At 43.9% G+C, this 15,084-nt stretch overlaps 1 long non-coding RNA gene across 1 annotated transcript; it reads right to left on the bottom strand.

Annotated features, from left to right (window-relative positions):
- Positions 1-12,473: 12,473 nt before the first annotated feature.
- LOC131531603 (uncharacterized) lies at positions 12,474-14,022 on the bottom strand. Its single transcript, XR_009268734.1, has 6 exons — positions 13,976-14,022; positions 13,841-13,895; positions 13,405-13,513; positions 13,250-13,285; positions 12,737-12,814; positions 12,474-12,636 (listed from the first exon to the last, which is right to left on the bottom strand). It is a non-coding gene; the product is annotated as an uncharacterized LOC131531603 (long non-coding RNA).
- Between the last annotated feature and the right edge of the window lie 1,062 nt (positions 14,023-15,084).

The raw sequence follows: 15,084 nt of genomic DNA, 5'->3' as shown, positions 1-15,084 counted from the left end.
TCATATAGTTTCTATAAAAAAAACTAAAATACATGTTTGAATTAAAATAAAAATGGTTGATAAATACGCCCTTCCTATGGAATTAAATAGCAAGCACTTTGGGTGTCCTGATCATCGTATTTATATTCATATAAAAGCAACAGAACTGAAATTATATCATGTTTATAAGCAGCACAGCATATGAGTGAGAATAACGCGATATCTGCCTTTGATCTCGTTGGTATCTGTTCTACTTCAAGAGCTCAGAACTGTCCATCTTGACGAGATGGTCCTCACTGCAGAACACAAGATCCAGGGGGTGGAGTTGGATCTAGATCCAACTCCTCCCACCTTACATAGACCTAAACCTACCCGTCTCCACCCCCTGATCCATAAACCCACCCATCCCCACCCCTAAACCTACCCATCTCCACCCCTAAACCTACCAATCTCCACCTCCTGGATGTGGATCCAACTCCGCCCCCTGGATCTTTGTTCTGCAGTGAGGGGCTACTGATCTTGACTGCGCTTATTTCACTCCTCCCCTCACTGCAGCCGCCTGCTCTCGCCTACATTTCAGGCGAGGCTAGGCGCATCTCAAACAAGCCTAATATGTGCAAACTGTAATAAAGCAGAGATCAGGGAGCTCCCTACTATCCGCGCTGAAGCTGAGATCGTCGCCAGCTTTAGTGAAACGGTACGCGTCACATTACCTGTCACATCATGTCACGTGTCTTTACGCGATACGTGTGAACGCACACACATATTCGGGAAAATAACCGGCAGTGTGAATGAACCAAAATCAAACGATCCCGGGACTAATCACGGAACACATTATCCGTGTATTTTCCGGAATCTCTGTGTGAAAGGGGCTACACAGTTTTAGCCACTTTTCAAATCGGTCACATACGGATAAAGCCCAGGGTCGTGCTTGACATTTACGAACACTGTGTTTAAGTTACAAAATTCATTATTTAGACGACGGTGTTAAAGACTCCGTTAATGTTAAAGACATTAAACACTTTGATCCAAAAAATACGACTGATTTCTTATCGACTCAAACCTACTGGATTCTGCAAAAAGGACAAATTTTATTCATGAAAGGTAAAGTATGAAATTAAGCATCTCAAATTGCAATATTCATCTATGAGATGTGTAGAACAGGTTAGCAAACAATTCTGAGGACGTTTGAGGACAATGCGCAGCTAACAATTGTTGTTGCTATATTCTAATCTAGGCTACATAAAACGTGGTACTTCTAGCTCTTTCTACATTTTAATATAATTTTAATCTACAATTCTTGGGTTTTGAAATGAAATCAGTTAATGTAGGTGTAGCTTTTTAGATTTTCATTTTTTCACTTTTTTAGATTTTTTTTTTCTGTCAGTTTAATACAGGTAAAAACATTTACTTCGTGTAAACATCTTACAGTTAAACATTAAAGAGTCAAATGAAATTTTATGAATCAAGTATAAAGAAACATACTTGAGTAAAAAAAAGTAAAAAAAAAAAGAAACATTTACTTACAATAGAAAGCACTTTTTCACATCATCTTGTTTATTTATTTGTTTATTTATTTTTCCAGAAACTTTTGCAACTGGCAAAAGAATTCGAGAGCCAAAGCTGCTTGATAAAATTCCACCAGAGTACAAAACTTCAGAAAGGAAGCAAGCTAAAGATAATGCTGGTTATCATGAAAAGGCTGATTAACTCCATTAAAAATATATCTTTAAAAATGTCTTATTTTATCTTGCATTTTCAGACAGCACAGAAGGCAAGTGTCGAGGAAGGAAAGCAGACATTTCTGCTTCACATTTTCTTGAGAAGAGGTACAAATCACTCTCTCGGAAATATCAAGAGGCAGTTGCTGAAGGGAAGGAATTGAGGAAATTAAATGTTGAACTTCAGACATGCTTAGTTGCCAAAATCCTTTGTGGTAATTATTATTATTATTATTATTTAATTTTTAAAGCTCCACACTCAGGTTACTGAATTTACCTGGCTGTTTTACACATGTAAATATAATGTTTGTGACTTGATTTTCCAGGAAACGGCACGTCTCCAGGCCCTTCCAGTGACAACTGGTAAGATTTTGTGCATAATAATAATAAAGAAGAAAATAATGAATGTATAAATAATACTAAAATTATGGTAATATTATTACCACCACTACTACTACTAATTATTATTAGGCAGCAACTGTTTACACTAAGTGCAAATAGCAATGGATTATATTTACACTATGTTAAAATAGCAGAATTTTCTGCTATTTATACTACTTGTTGCAAATAGTGGCAATTATCTGCACTTCAGTACTGTAATTGTTATTAATTATTGTAAATTTAAATTGGTTAACCAATCAGACACGATTCTGTTGAGCTTATGAATGCAGTGACCAATCAAAGGCGTTCAGATGAGCAGGGCTCTACACTTACTTTTCTTTTTAGGAGCGCTTGTGCTCCTAATTTAAAAAATTTAGGAGCATGGTCAAAAATTTAGGAGCACCTTCAAATCAATAATCCAAAATTCTGATAAAAAATTAACCTTCCCATTACGAGGTGATATTTGACTCCTTAAAGTGATTTACAGGGAATTTTGTTTTTACCTTTGTAATGGCATTTTTCTAACTTTATTAAAATTCTCCAAAACATTTTTATCAAAAAATCTTTTATGTCAAATTCAAAAAATATATATTGATATATATAAGCTTTGTATCATTTCTAATTAAAACAACATAATAAAGACAAGCAGAATAAGATACCAATCAAACGAAATCAGTATTTAAGAAATAAATTTGTACTACAAAGGTGGCACAGAAGAACACACAAGTGGCTTGTAGGTGTATTTTCAGATGTTTAATGAGGCTCAGAGGTTGCATAATTGCAATTAAATTCATAAATGCATGCTGAGGTTAATGTTTTAAATATACAATTTTGAATGTAGGAATATTAAATGATTTAAATAACGAAAAAGATACTTTAAAAATTAAACTAAAACTGCCAGTAGGTGGCAGCAAGTCACTGATTTTATCACTGAATCATTCATTTAATTGATTCGACGGCTGATTCATTCAGGAATTAAGTACATGACTGTCTTTATGAGTGGGTAATTGAATCATTGACTCACTAGATTCGTTTAAAAACGCAGTTCTTTCATAAACGAAACACCGCTGTGTTTGAATGGAGATGTGCAGCGGCTTGGCTGGGACTTTGCTTGAAACGATTTTCGTTGATGAAATAGAGCAAAATAAGGCAATAGTGTTGTAGTCAGACAATATAAGTCACTTAATATTAACTTCTTGTTTAATGAACTGTTGTATTAAATCAATATCACATTTGCAAACTCCCTTAATAATCATTAAAAGCTGTCACTCATCTTAGTTCATCGCAATCTTATAATCAATGAAGCTCCTTACACTGCACAATGAATCTCTTATTTACACTCTGTCTACACTTTTGTTTTTGTTATGAGAGAATACGTCTGTGATACATTACTCAACGCTGCAAAATCACGTAAGTACGTTAGAAACCTTTAAAGCTACCTCAGCACAAACACAAATATGCTAATCGGGTCAGTCACACAGGTGCTCCTAAATATGTTTCATAGTCGCACGCAGTAGTTTTCAGTCGCAAATGCGACAATGAGTCATTGCTAAAATGCAGGTGTTTTCTTCACTTGCTTGCTGACTGAATACCTCTTTCTGGCGAATTCTCTCATTAGAAACAACAAAGTGCAGATGTGTGTAAGTAAGATATTCATTTCACAGTGTAAACAGCTTCAGTGATTTTAATGGGAGTTTTTGAGAGTGCTTGAACTCTAGACTGTCAGTGAAAATGTTCTTTGCTCTCTTTTCAATGAAAGTGTTATGATAAGTAGCCTAACTTACAATGTTTGTATTCACATTAAATATAAAGTCAGTCATATTAAAAATATGTTATGGCATGACACCCATATTTGTTACAGGGAAACAGACAGGTTTTTATGCATAGTTAATAGACTACATTATCAGGTTACTTTGACCATTGCCCACTATAGATCAACTAACATAATCTATGAAGGTGAGGATCGAGATATTTTGTGATATAGTTAATGCGTTTGGGAATGTTTCGAATAAAAAGGAAAAAATCTAACATAAGTGCTATTGTGGCTGCTGTGTGTCACATGACGACCCCCCCACCCACACACACACACACACGTGCCCCCTCAAAAATAATGAGTGCATGACGCCCCTGCTCAAAACCAAAATATGAACCTTTCATAACCCATAATATGGGCACTTTAAGATATTTTGCTATATTCTTTTTTGAGTACTCAAACAATCCAAAGAAAACATCTTTAAAAACCACTTCTGTAATGTTGCTGGTTTTACATAATTAAAATTGTGCAATTATTGTCTGATGAATATGCTAAAATAAAAAGGCTCTCTTTATGATTCATGAGTATGTCGGCTACCATAGCTAGGCTATAAATAAAGACTTTAGATGACATGAAACTGTGGTCAAAAGTCTATCATAAATGTGAAAATGTTGTTGTTGTAGTTGGATGGGACAGTTGTCTGCTGTTCTGTCCCCACCAATGTCAAAATCAAACCTATGCCCTAGGCCCTTCAATAATAATGCATTTTAAATAATGATGATAATAATAAAATAAAGTAATTTATTCATGTTTTAATGTTTAAGCATCTTATTTTTTAATGGATTGAAATCCATTTTTAATTGGATTTAAATGTTTTTATTGGTATAGTTTTGAATTACAATACAGAAACAAAATGCAAGCATATAACATTCCTCTCAAATCCCATCTTGGATTTATGTGTGTATGTGATATATAATAATATATCTGGGGGCTTGTAGGGCAAAACTATATTGTTTAAGAAGCAGCTGTCATACATGAAGGCACACAGGCTTTAGGAATATGGTGATGGAGGAGGAAATACCACACATTATATGATAAACTGTGGTGATAGTATGGTTTTCCATTTTCTCGATTCCGACTCATTTTGAGGAAGAAGTCATAACTGTTTATGTAAAGTTTAGATCCTGACTTAATTTCTCACAAAGAGTTTATATTTCACATTTCTAAGTTTACATCTGGCAAGTATTATTGTGATATTTTATTCAAAAATATGAGGTATGGCTATAATCATAATCAATATACTGATAAATATGGTGATTGTTTTAATGATTGTTTCAATATTGGATGTCTTCCCAGGTGAAAAATAAATATATTTAAATTGTGTTTTTTCAGACACACTTATAATATATTTAAACTATACTATACTAATTGCATATTAAATGTATTATTTTGAAACAACTTTAAGTATATTAAGTGTATTTCAAGATATGTTTAAGTAAAATTTTAATCTATTTGCAATATATTTAATATATTGAAATTGTGTTAACATGGAACCACTTTAAGTGTATTTAGTGCAATTTAAGTGTATTTCTTAAATACATTTTAAATGTACTTGTAATACTTCATGAACTACAGTTAGATTATATTTGAAGCATCGTTTTAATGTACTTCAAGTGCATTTCAATTGTATTTCAGCTCATTAGAAATGCATTAGCATTACACTACTAGTATATTATAAAGCTGCTTTTTTTCAGTATATAGACACGTACACACTTTGAGATCTAGAAAACTTTAATGTATTACAGTATATATTGTTGTGTACATTACAAATATTCATAAAGTACATTAAAAAAAAGTACAGCAGCATATATACCTTGGTGAAAAAAAAAAAAAAAAAACATACTATTAAATGTATTAAAAATGCACTTAAAATACAAGTGTTTATAGTATATTTGTATTACTACAAACATACTCATTTTAAGTACATTTTAAAAAACATTATAATAAATGAAAAAAGACTGAAATGCTATGGCAGAGCTATCTTATCAATTTGTAGAACATTTCAGTTCCCTTTCAGTCAGTCACTCCGAGTCACGTCGGATGACCGACGAATTGGGATCTCGCCAGAGAGACCAATCCACTTCGAGTGTAACTAAATGAGCCAATGGACATTGGCATGCGATCATTGCATCCAGCTGCCGCTGATCACAGCGTGAGTATAAGAGGCAGCGGGTGCACCGCATTAATTCATCCTTTCGCTTCGGAGCCGAGCGGCGGTGAATCACTGCTGCTCTCCTATCCTGCGAGTGAGAAGAGCGAGCGAGTGCGGGCGTTACAGCGCAGCAGCGGTGGTCGCGGTCTCACGGGAGAAGAGGTCGATTCCCGTGAAGACAGTCACACTCGGAGTGTGTGGTGGCCAGCTCCCCTGCGTGCTTCAGCACTTAATAAAGAGTAAATTTCTCTAAAAGAGCAACACGGGTGATCACGTCTTTTTAAAGATGTCTTATCACCCGTGCGTTTCTGGGTGTGGTCGTTTCCTGGCGCCTCAGGACGGTCACGATTGCTGCCTCACGTGTCTGGGCATTCAGCACGCTGAGGAAGCTTTGGATGGTTCATGTTCTTCTTGTGGGGACATGACCATCTCGGAGTTGCATAATAGACTCCGCTATGTCAAACATGGCGGAGTCCTCTGCCGCGATCCAGCGTTCGTTCCCGGGCGGCGCTGTATCCGTGGAGTCAGAGGTGATCTGAGGGTGACAGTGAGGGCTTCCCAAGAGGAGTTCCTCACCCCTCAGGCGCTCCGCAGCCGGTGGGGTTGCCGTTGGAGCGGGCTGGGACCTCTGCAGAGCGGGGTATACCGCCTGTTTCCTTCGGTGCTCCCCCTGACGACCAGATGTCGGTCGCTGCATTGGAGAGCGAGTCGCCCTCTGGGGATGACGACTCGGCTGCGTTGCCCCCTTCGGGTGTGGTAGCGTTGTCCGAGCCAGACCCAGAGATGACGGCTATGCTTTCCCGGGCCGCCGAGAATGTTGGGCTCGTGTGGAATCCTCCACCGCGTCCCGATCCTTCGAGGCTGGACGAGTGGTTTCTCGAGTGGTTTCTCCGGTGCCATTCTTTCCGGAAGTACATGAGGAGCTTACAAGATCGTGGAAGGCACCTTTTACTGCCCGAAACAAACCTTGTGGCTCCTCCGCTCTCACCACCCTCGATGGTGGGGCCGCTTTGGGGTATGCGGGCATCCCCTCAGTGGAGCGGTCTGTGGCCATGCAACTATGTCCAACAGCCGCTACCACTCTGCGGGTGACCGTGTCTCTCGCGGGCCTGTAAGTATTCGTCAGGTCTAACTGGCAGTGCTTATAGAGCCTGTGGGGAGGCGGCTTCTGCCCTTCACGCCATGGCGTTACTGCAGGTCCACCAGGCCAAAGCCCTGAAAGACCTGCACGAGGGTGGTCACGACCTGGCGGTTCTACATGAGCTGCGTGCTGCGCCGGACCTCGCGCTTCGAGCGACGAAGGTGACCGCACAGTCTCTGGGTCGTGCGATGTCCACGCTAGTGGTCCAGGAGCGCCATCTCTGGCTGTGTCTTGCTGACATGAAGGAGCAGGAGAAGGTACAGTTCCTGAATGCTCCCGTGTCGCAGACTGGCCTTTTCGGCGACGCTGTCGAGAGCTTTGCCCAGCAGTTCTCGCCAGCCCAGAAGCAGACTGAGGCGATCAAACACATCATGCGCCGGAGGAAACCTGCTGCTTCCACTCCGGCTGCAGCCCCTCAGCCTGCTCGTCGCCGTGGCGCCCCTGCGGCTGCCCCGCTCCCGCGCAGCCGCAGCAGCCTTCCACCAGGCAGCGTCGTGGAGCCGGTCGCAGGCAGGACGCCCAGCCCGTCAGGCCCCGCCAAACCTGGCGGCAAGCGCAAGTGCAAGAGGCCCTGAGACGGGCGACCCGGAGATGGTGGAGACTGCTTGTCGGGAGATGGTGACCGCACCACTCCCTCCCGGAGGAGGGCAGGCGGAGAATCTTTTGTTTCATTTTGTTTTGTTCCGCCGCTGGCCCAGCAGCCAGCGGTACCCAAAACATCAGTAAAGAGCAGTTTTCTCAATCTCTGGGTCTCAAGAGGAGGAGAGTGGTGAACCGTGCATCACGGGAACACTTCCTTCTCCTCTCTCGCCAGCAGGCAGCAGTGGGTTGCCCAAGAGCACCCCTCCTGCCCATTTGTGGAACCAGGTAAGGGCGGTAGCACTCGAGTCCCCGCTTCAAGTCGTCACACGCCAGGCTGTCACAAGCCTCAAGCCGGGTTCCTGTGTTTCCTCCCTCACGAGGAGGAATCAGTGAGTGTTACACTGCACACCCAGACCCGCCCCTGCCATCACAGGCCAAGCCGTCACAGGCTCGGGCCGGGTCCCTGTGTTCCACCTCGCTGCCCCACCGCTGGTATGTCGGTGGCCTCGTTGGTTCCGCTGGCACGGTCTCTCGGAGCCTGGATAGCGCTCCCCAGTCCGTCTCGGTGGCTCCTGCGGACCATCAGACTCGGCTACGCGATTCAGTTCGCCCGGCGTCCCCCCAGGTTCGGGGGCATCCGGTTCACTTCAGTCAAGGCCGTCGATGCCCCTGTCTTGCGTGCGGAAATTGCAGTCCTGCTGGCGAAGGACGCGATAGAGCCGGTCCCTTCAGCCGATATGAGGTCGGGGTTTTACAGCCCTTACTTCATTGTGCCCAAGAAAAGCGGTGGGTTACGACCGATCTTGGATCTGCGAGTTTTGACCCGTGCACTTCACAAGATGCCGTTCAAGATGTTGACGCAGAAACGCATCTTTGGGTGCGTCCGTCCCCTAGATTGGTTTGCAGCGATCGACCTGAAGGACGCGTACTTTCATGTCTCGATTCTCCCGCGACACAGGCCATTCCTGCGATTTGCGTTCGAGGGTCGGGCATATCAGTACAAGGTCCTGCCCTTCGGGCTGTCCCTTTCGCCTCGCGTCTTCACCAAGGTCGCAGAGGCGGCCCTTGTTCCCCTGAGAGAACGGGGTGTGCGCATCCTCAACTACCTCGACGACTGGCTCATACTTGCACAGTCTCGAGAGCAGTTGTGCGCACACAGGGACCTGGTGCTCAGGCACCTCAGCCAGTTGGGTCTTCGGGTCAACTGGGAAAAGAGCAAACTCGTGCCAACGCAGAGTATCTCTTTTCTCGGCATGGAGTTGGATTCGGTCAACCAGACAGCACGCCTCACCCAGGAACGTGCTCAGTCGGTGCTGAACTGCCTCAAGACTTTATCAGGCAGGACGGCGGTCCCACTGAAACTCTTTCAGAGGCTCCTGGGGCATATGGCTGCAGCTGCGGCGATAGTTCCGCCGGTCTGCTCCATATGAGACCGCTTCAGCACTGGCTCCATGGCCGAGTCCCGAGGTGGGCGTGGAAACGCGGTACTCACCGGGTTCAGATTACACCGGCCTGCCGCAGAACCTTCAGCCCGTGGACAGATCCCTCGTTCCTTCGGGCAGGAGTGCCCCTGGAGCAGGTATCCAGGCATGCTGTGGTATTCACGGATGCCTCGGCCACCGGCTGGGGAGCCACGTACAACGGGCACGCAGTGTCAGGGGTGTGGACGGGTCCCCAACTGCGTTGGCATATCAATTGCCTCGAGTTGCTGGCAGTACGCCTTGCCTTGAGCCGCCTCAGAGGGCGCCTTCGGGGCAAGGACGTTCTGGTCCGTACAGACAACACTGCGACGTTGCGTATATCAACCGGCAAGGCGGTTTACGCTCCCGTCGCATGTCGCAACTCGCCCGCCACCTCCTCCTCTGGAGTCAGAAGCATCTGAGGTCCCTTCGTGCCATCCACATCCCAGGAGTGTTCAATCAGGCGGCCGACGAGCTGTCTCGAGCGGCACTTCCTGGGGAGTGGAGACTCCATCCCCAGGCGGTCCAGCTGATTTGGAGTCGGTTTGGAGTTACTCAGGTAGACCTGTTCGCGTCTCCAGAAACCACCCACTGCCAGTGGTTCTATTCCCTGTCCGAGGCAACGCTCGGCACGGATGCACTGGCACACAGCTGGCCCCTGGGCCTGCGCAAATATGCGTTCCCCCCAGTGAGCCTGCTAGCACAGACACTGTGCAAGATCAGGGAGGACGAGGAGCAGGTCTTGTTAGTGGCTCCATATTGGCCCAACAGGACCTGGTTCCCGGAACTCATGCTCCTCGCGACAGCCCCTCCCTGGCCGATTCCTCTGAGGAAGGATCTGCTTTCTCAGAGACGGGGCACCCGCGTCCAGACTTGTGGAAACTCCATGTGTGGTCCCTGGACGGGACGCGGAGGTTCTAGGTGATCTGCCCCAGGAGGTAGCTCTCACTATTGCTTCAGCACGAGCACCGTCCACAAGACGGGCCTATGCGCTGAAGTGGAACCTGTTCGTCGAATGGTGTTCCTCTCACCGTGAGGACCCCCGGAGATGTTCGATCAGAGCCGTGCTTTCCTTTTTGCAACAAGGGTTGGAGCGTAGGTTGTCCCCCTCCACCCTTAAGGTTTATGTTGCTGCTATTTCCGCTCACCACGACCCCGTAGAGGGGAGGTCGGTGGGGAAGCACGATCTGGTTATCAGGTTTCTTAGGGGGGCCAGGAGGTTAAACCCGCCTAGGCCTCCCTCCCTACCCTCTTGGGATTTGGCATTGGTGCTAAGAGCCCTACAAACTGCCCCCTTCGAGCCTTTGCAGTCAGTTGAGTTGAAGTTTCTCTCTATGAAGACCCTGCTCCTGACTGCGTTGGCCTCGATCAAGAGGGTGGGGGACCTGCAGGCATTTTCGGTCGACGAATCGTGCCTTGAGTTTGGGCCGGCTGACTCCAGTGCAACACTGAGGCCCCGGCCCGGCTATGGGCCCAGGGTTCCTACCACTCCCTTCAGGGACCAGGTAGTGAACCTGCAAGCGCTGCCCCTGGAGGAGGCAGACCCAGCCCTAGCTTTGCTCTGTCCTGTACGCGCACTGCGACAGTACGTGGATAGAACTCAGAGCTTCAGGACCTCAGAACAGCTCTTTGTCTGTTACGGAGGACAGCAGAAGGGGAAGGCTGTCTCCAAGCAGAGGATGGCCCACTGGATAGTGGATGCCATCACCTTGGCCTATGAAGCACAAGGTGTGCCCTACCCGCTCAGGTTGCGTGCTCACTCCACTAGGGGTGTCGCATCGTCCTGGGCGCTGGCTCGTGGTGCCTCGCTAGCAGACATCTGTAGAGCTGCGGGTTGGGCGACTCCTAACACGTTCGCTAGGTTTTATAGCCTGCGTGTCGAACCGGTTTCCTCCTGTGTTCTCACCTCAAACGGGTAGTGGCATTGAGAGGCCCGGCTCAGAGTCTCCAGAGAGTTCTTTAACCAGGCAAACCCTGTCGAGTCCTCCAGCACTCCGGCGTCCGGACGTGGCGGAGCGTCCGGCGCCAGGCCTTTCAGCCAATGAATTCTTGAAATCTGATGTGAGGCTAGTGCCCATATGAGAGACCCTGCCGGGATCCCATATGTGTATTCCACGGTATGCTTATTAGAGCCGTGTTTCCCCTGGCAGACCACGTTCTGCCATCTCTAGTGATGCAGCCTGTGCCATCTCAGAGACTTCCATGTGCAATAGGGCCCTCACGGGTTACTTCACATGTCTAAATGCCACTTAACCCCCTCTGGGAGGAGGTGACTCCGCAGTGTGCCTCTTCCAAACGGAAGGGCATGCTTCCCAGTGTTTCCAAGTCCTACTGTCTGGGTTGTCCAAGGAACAACAGTAGTTGACCTTCTCTGTGTAGAGCCCGGTCCTATCGTCTGCCTTATAGGAAGGATCAAGAGGTCTACACAGGGCACTGGAAGGGGCAGCTCCTGTGGCGTTTTGGTAGGGATCCCAATTCGTCGGTCATCCGACGTGACTCGGAGTGACCGACTGAAAGGGAACGTCTCGGTTACGTATGTAACCCTCGTTCCCTGAAGAAGGGAACGGAGACGTCACGCCCCGTCGCCACAGTTTGCTGTACCACCGCTGAGCGGCCGGGTCACCGGCTCGGCTCCTCAGCGAAAGCATGAATTAATGCGGTGCACCCGCTGCCTCTTATACTCACGCTGTGATCAGCGGCAGCTGGATGCAATGATCGCATGCCAATGTCCATTGGCTCGTTTAGTTACACTCGAAGTGGATTGGTCTCTCTGGCGAGATCCCAATTCGTCGGTCATCCGACGTGACGTCTCCGTTCCCTTCTTCAGGGAACGAGGGTTACATACGTAACCGAGACGTTATACCTGTATTACTGAAAAGTACAGAAATTTACATCAATGAATAAATAAAAATTACAATGCAATTTTCTGAAGGAAAAAAAATACAAATTTACTGAAAAACAAAGTGCAGAAGTGAATAGCTGTGTGTGTGCAAAGACTGAAGATGAAGATGATCAAGTTCAAGCAACAGAATAGGAAGGGATGGAGAGGGTTTTGGAGGTGGACGAGGAGATGGCGTAGGGATGGTGAGAGGCAAAAGGTTCCAGAGACCTGGGCACAGCCGCAGCGGCGAGCATCGTTGGTGGAGCCAGAGTACCCGAGGGCTGGGGCTATGCCGGTGTGACCAAGGACCACGGTGTAACCGATGGGAAAAACCCACTTCAGCCAAAGAGGTGGAGGGTTGGAGCGCAGCAGACGGCTTGCAAGTATGTGGCAGAAGTAGAGTGACGACTGACCAAGGGGGAGCCGGTGGGACGAGGTCACTTCTTTGAGTACGACTTGCATGTTCTGCAACTAAGGGCTTGCAATTCAGACACTGTAGTATTTGAAGACTGCTTTATCACAGGATCTGTGAAAGGGGAAAAGAAGTGATATAAAATTAGCCAATAACAGTTTTGCATCCATGATGTATTATAATTTGCATTGATATTCATTAGAATTTAGTTTACCTTTTGACAATATCCTCATCAAGCGTGACATATGAGTGTCCATTCTTATCCTCTTGTCTGTCGTCACTGTACAGCACTCTATGAGTTACATTGAACATATGATTAGGGATTAGAAGAAGCCCAACAACAGCACTTAAAGTGAGCAGAGTTCAAGTACAAATTCACTGATATTATTTGATAAATTATTTCAATAAAGCAACCTGTGAGTATTACAGGGTATGTTGATAATTGTGGTTTATTGTAACCTAGGGTATTTCACATGAATATGTCTGTTGTGGTAATGCTAACATACACTCTCTTCAACTCTGTTGCCATGATTAAAAAAGCTGTCCTAGTCATCCAAAAAAAATTAATTAAATAACAGATTTTTACATGAATGACTGAAAGGAAGCACAAATTAGCCACCTGGAATGCCACATTGCTAATGTTTTTCTTCCAAGATTGACCGAATCACCCTCCATTAGGCCTGATTCAAAAATCTCTATAACAGAGGAGACATTAAAATATACTTACTATTCCCGTCTCTGCACTCAGATTTCAGTTTATTTTCTATAGCAGTTGATCAGAAAAACAACAAATGTTAATATTCCACACACACAAAAAAAAACAAATTATGATTGATGATTTGTTTTCTTTTTAAGAATGACAGTACGCTGAGTCCAATGTACCTGCTCGGTAATATAGTCAAAAACCTTCCCAGCCTCAGCAGTTTCAGATGTAGCCTACTGTATGCTCTCTTATAAGCAACCCTTCTTACAATTTGATCTTTGTTCTTATCTGTAATGAGAAATATATGTTAGAAAATAAAGGCGATAAGATTGTCAAGCTTGAACAAATATAAACACCTATCAATGAACACTACCACAGTTGGGTGATCAGCTCAAGACAAAGTAATTGTATGTTCATAATCATGGTTTTTCAAAGATCATTAACCTCATTACAATGAAGCCAAATTGTTCAGGAAATCAGAAATAAATACACAACTTTATTTTGCAAATAAAAAATATTAATGTTGTACATGTTATAAGGACTTTTTTTTCTGCCAATGCATGTCAAAAACACGACTGGTACAGACAAATAATGTTAATTAATTTGAAATCTTACCTGAAGTCAGTCACAGTGAGGTACCAAAGCCAGACGCCATACACGCTTGCAGAAGCTGATAAAAATAAGAACATACCGCTATATTTTCTAATTTCATAGTTCCCCCAAAACAATTTGAATTCTGTCATCACTCACCCATAAGATGCTCCAAACCATCTAAGACTTTCGTTCGTCTTCGAAAGAAAATGGAGATATTTTAATGAAATCTTTATGTCCCTCCGATGAAAGACAATTCACCAAAGATGTTCACGTTTCAAAAAGTTCATTGCAAAAAAAAATAACATCGCCAAAGTAATCCATATGAATTGCATGGTTCCCTCCAAGTGCTCTAAAGATACACGATCACTCTATATAATATAGCTGTTTAAATTTAGACATTCACATTCAAGGGACATTTGCACGTACATCATATTTGATTTACAAAGCTTGCCGGTGCGAGCTCATTATCATACGAACTAATCAGATCCGTTCAATAGCTCTGGAACCAATCAGGTTTAGTCAGTGTGTTGTTTGAATTTAAACACAAGTAAACGCAAGATTTAAAAAATAAAAATAAATAAATAAATGAATGTTTTAAAGCATTTCAGATATGATGTTGAAATCCTTGTGGGAATTTCAGTAGTAGCTTATTACAATTAATGTATCACGTAATGGACAACAGCCTAATCAACCAAAGCATAAGGTTTTAAGTAAAAAAATAATTAAACAGTATTAAACAACATATTTTAAGTATTGCAATGCTTAATAATAGTTGACAAACGTTTTTACATTGTAAATGTAAAAATTTTTTTTTTTTGGTTGTTTTTTGTTTTTTTCAAATATCGTACTTTTCCAAATATTAAAATTATAAATGCATAAATATTTAAAATATATTGCAGTAGGCCTACACATGGTTATAAAGTACATTAAAAACCCACTAAAAGTGTAATCATTTTGTTGTTCTTACACAAAGTAGACATAAAATATACTTTAAGTAAGAGTGACATAAGTGTGTTTTCTGTAAATATACTAAAGCGTCACTAAAAGTATGCTTAAGTTTAGTATATTCCTTAAAAGTGAAACTAAGAATATATTTATTAACATAGTATTTCTACTATACTTTTTAGGAGTATATTAAAAGTATGCTGGTGGTTAGCATATTCCTTAAAAGTGCAACTAAGCATATATTTATTACCAAATAATTTCTAGTATACTTTTTGGAAGTACATTATAAGTATGCTTGTGTTTAGCATATTTCCTAGAAG

This window comes from Onychostoma macrolepis, chromosome 23 (genome assembly GCF_012432095.1).
Source record: "Onychostoma macrolepis isolate SWU-2019 chromosome 23, ASM1243209v1, whole genome shotgun sequence".
NCBI classification, from domain to species: Eukaryota; Metazoa; Chordata; class Actinopteri; order Cypriniformes; family Cyprinidae; genus Onychostoma; species Onychostoma macrolepis.
This window is presented reverse-complemented; position numbering and strand designations above follow the sequence as displayed.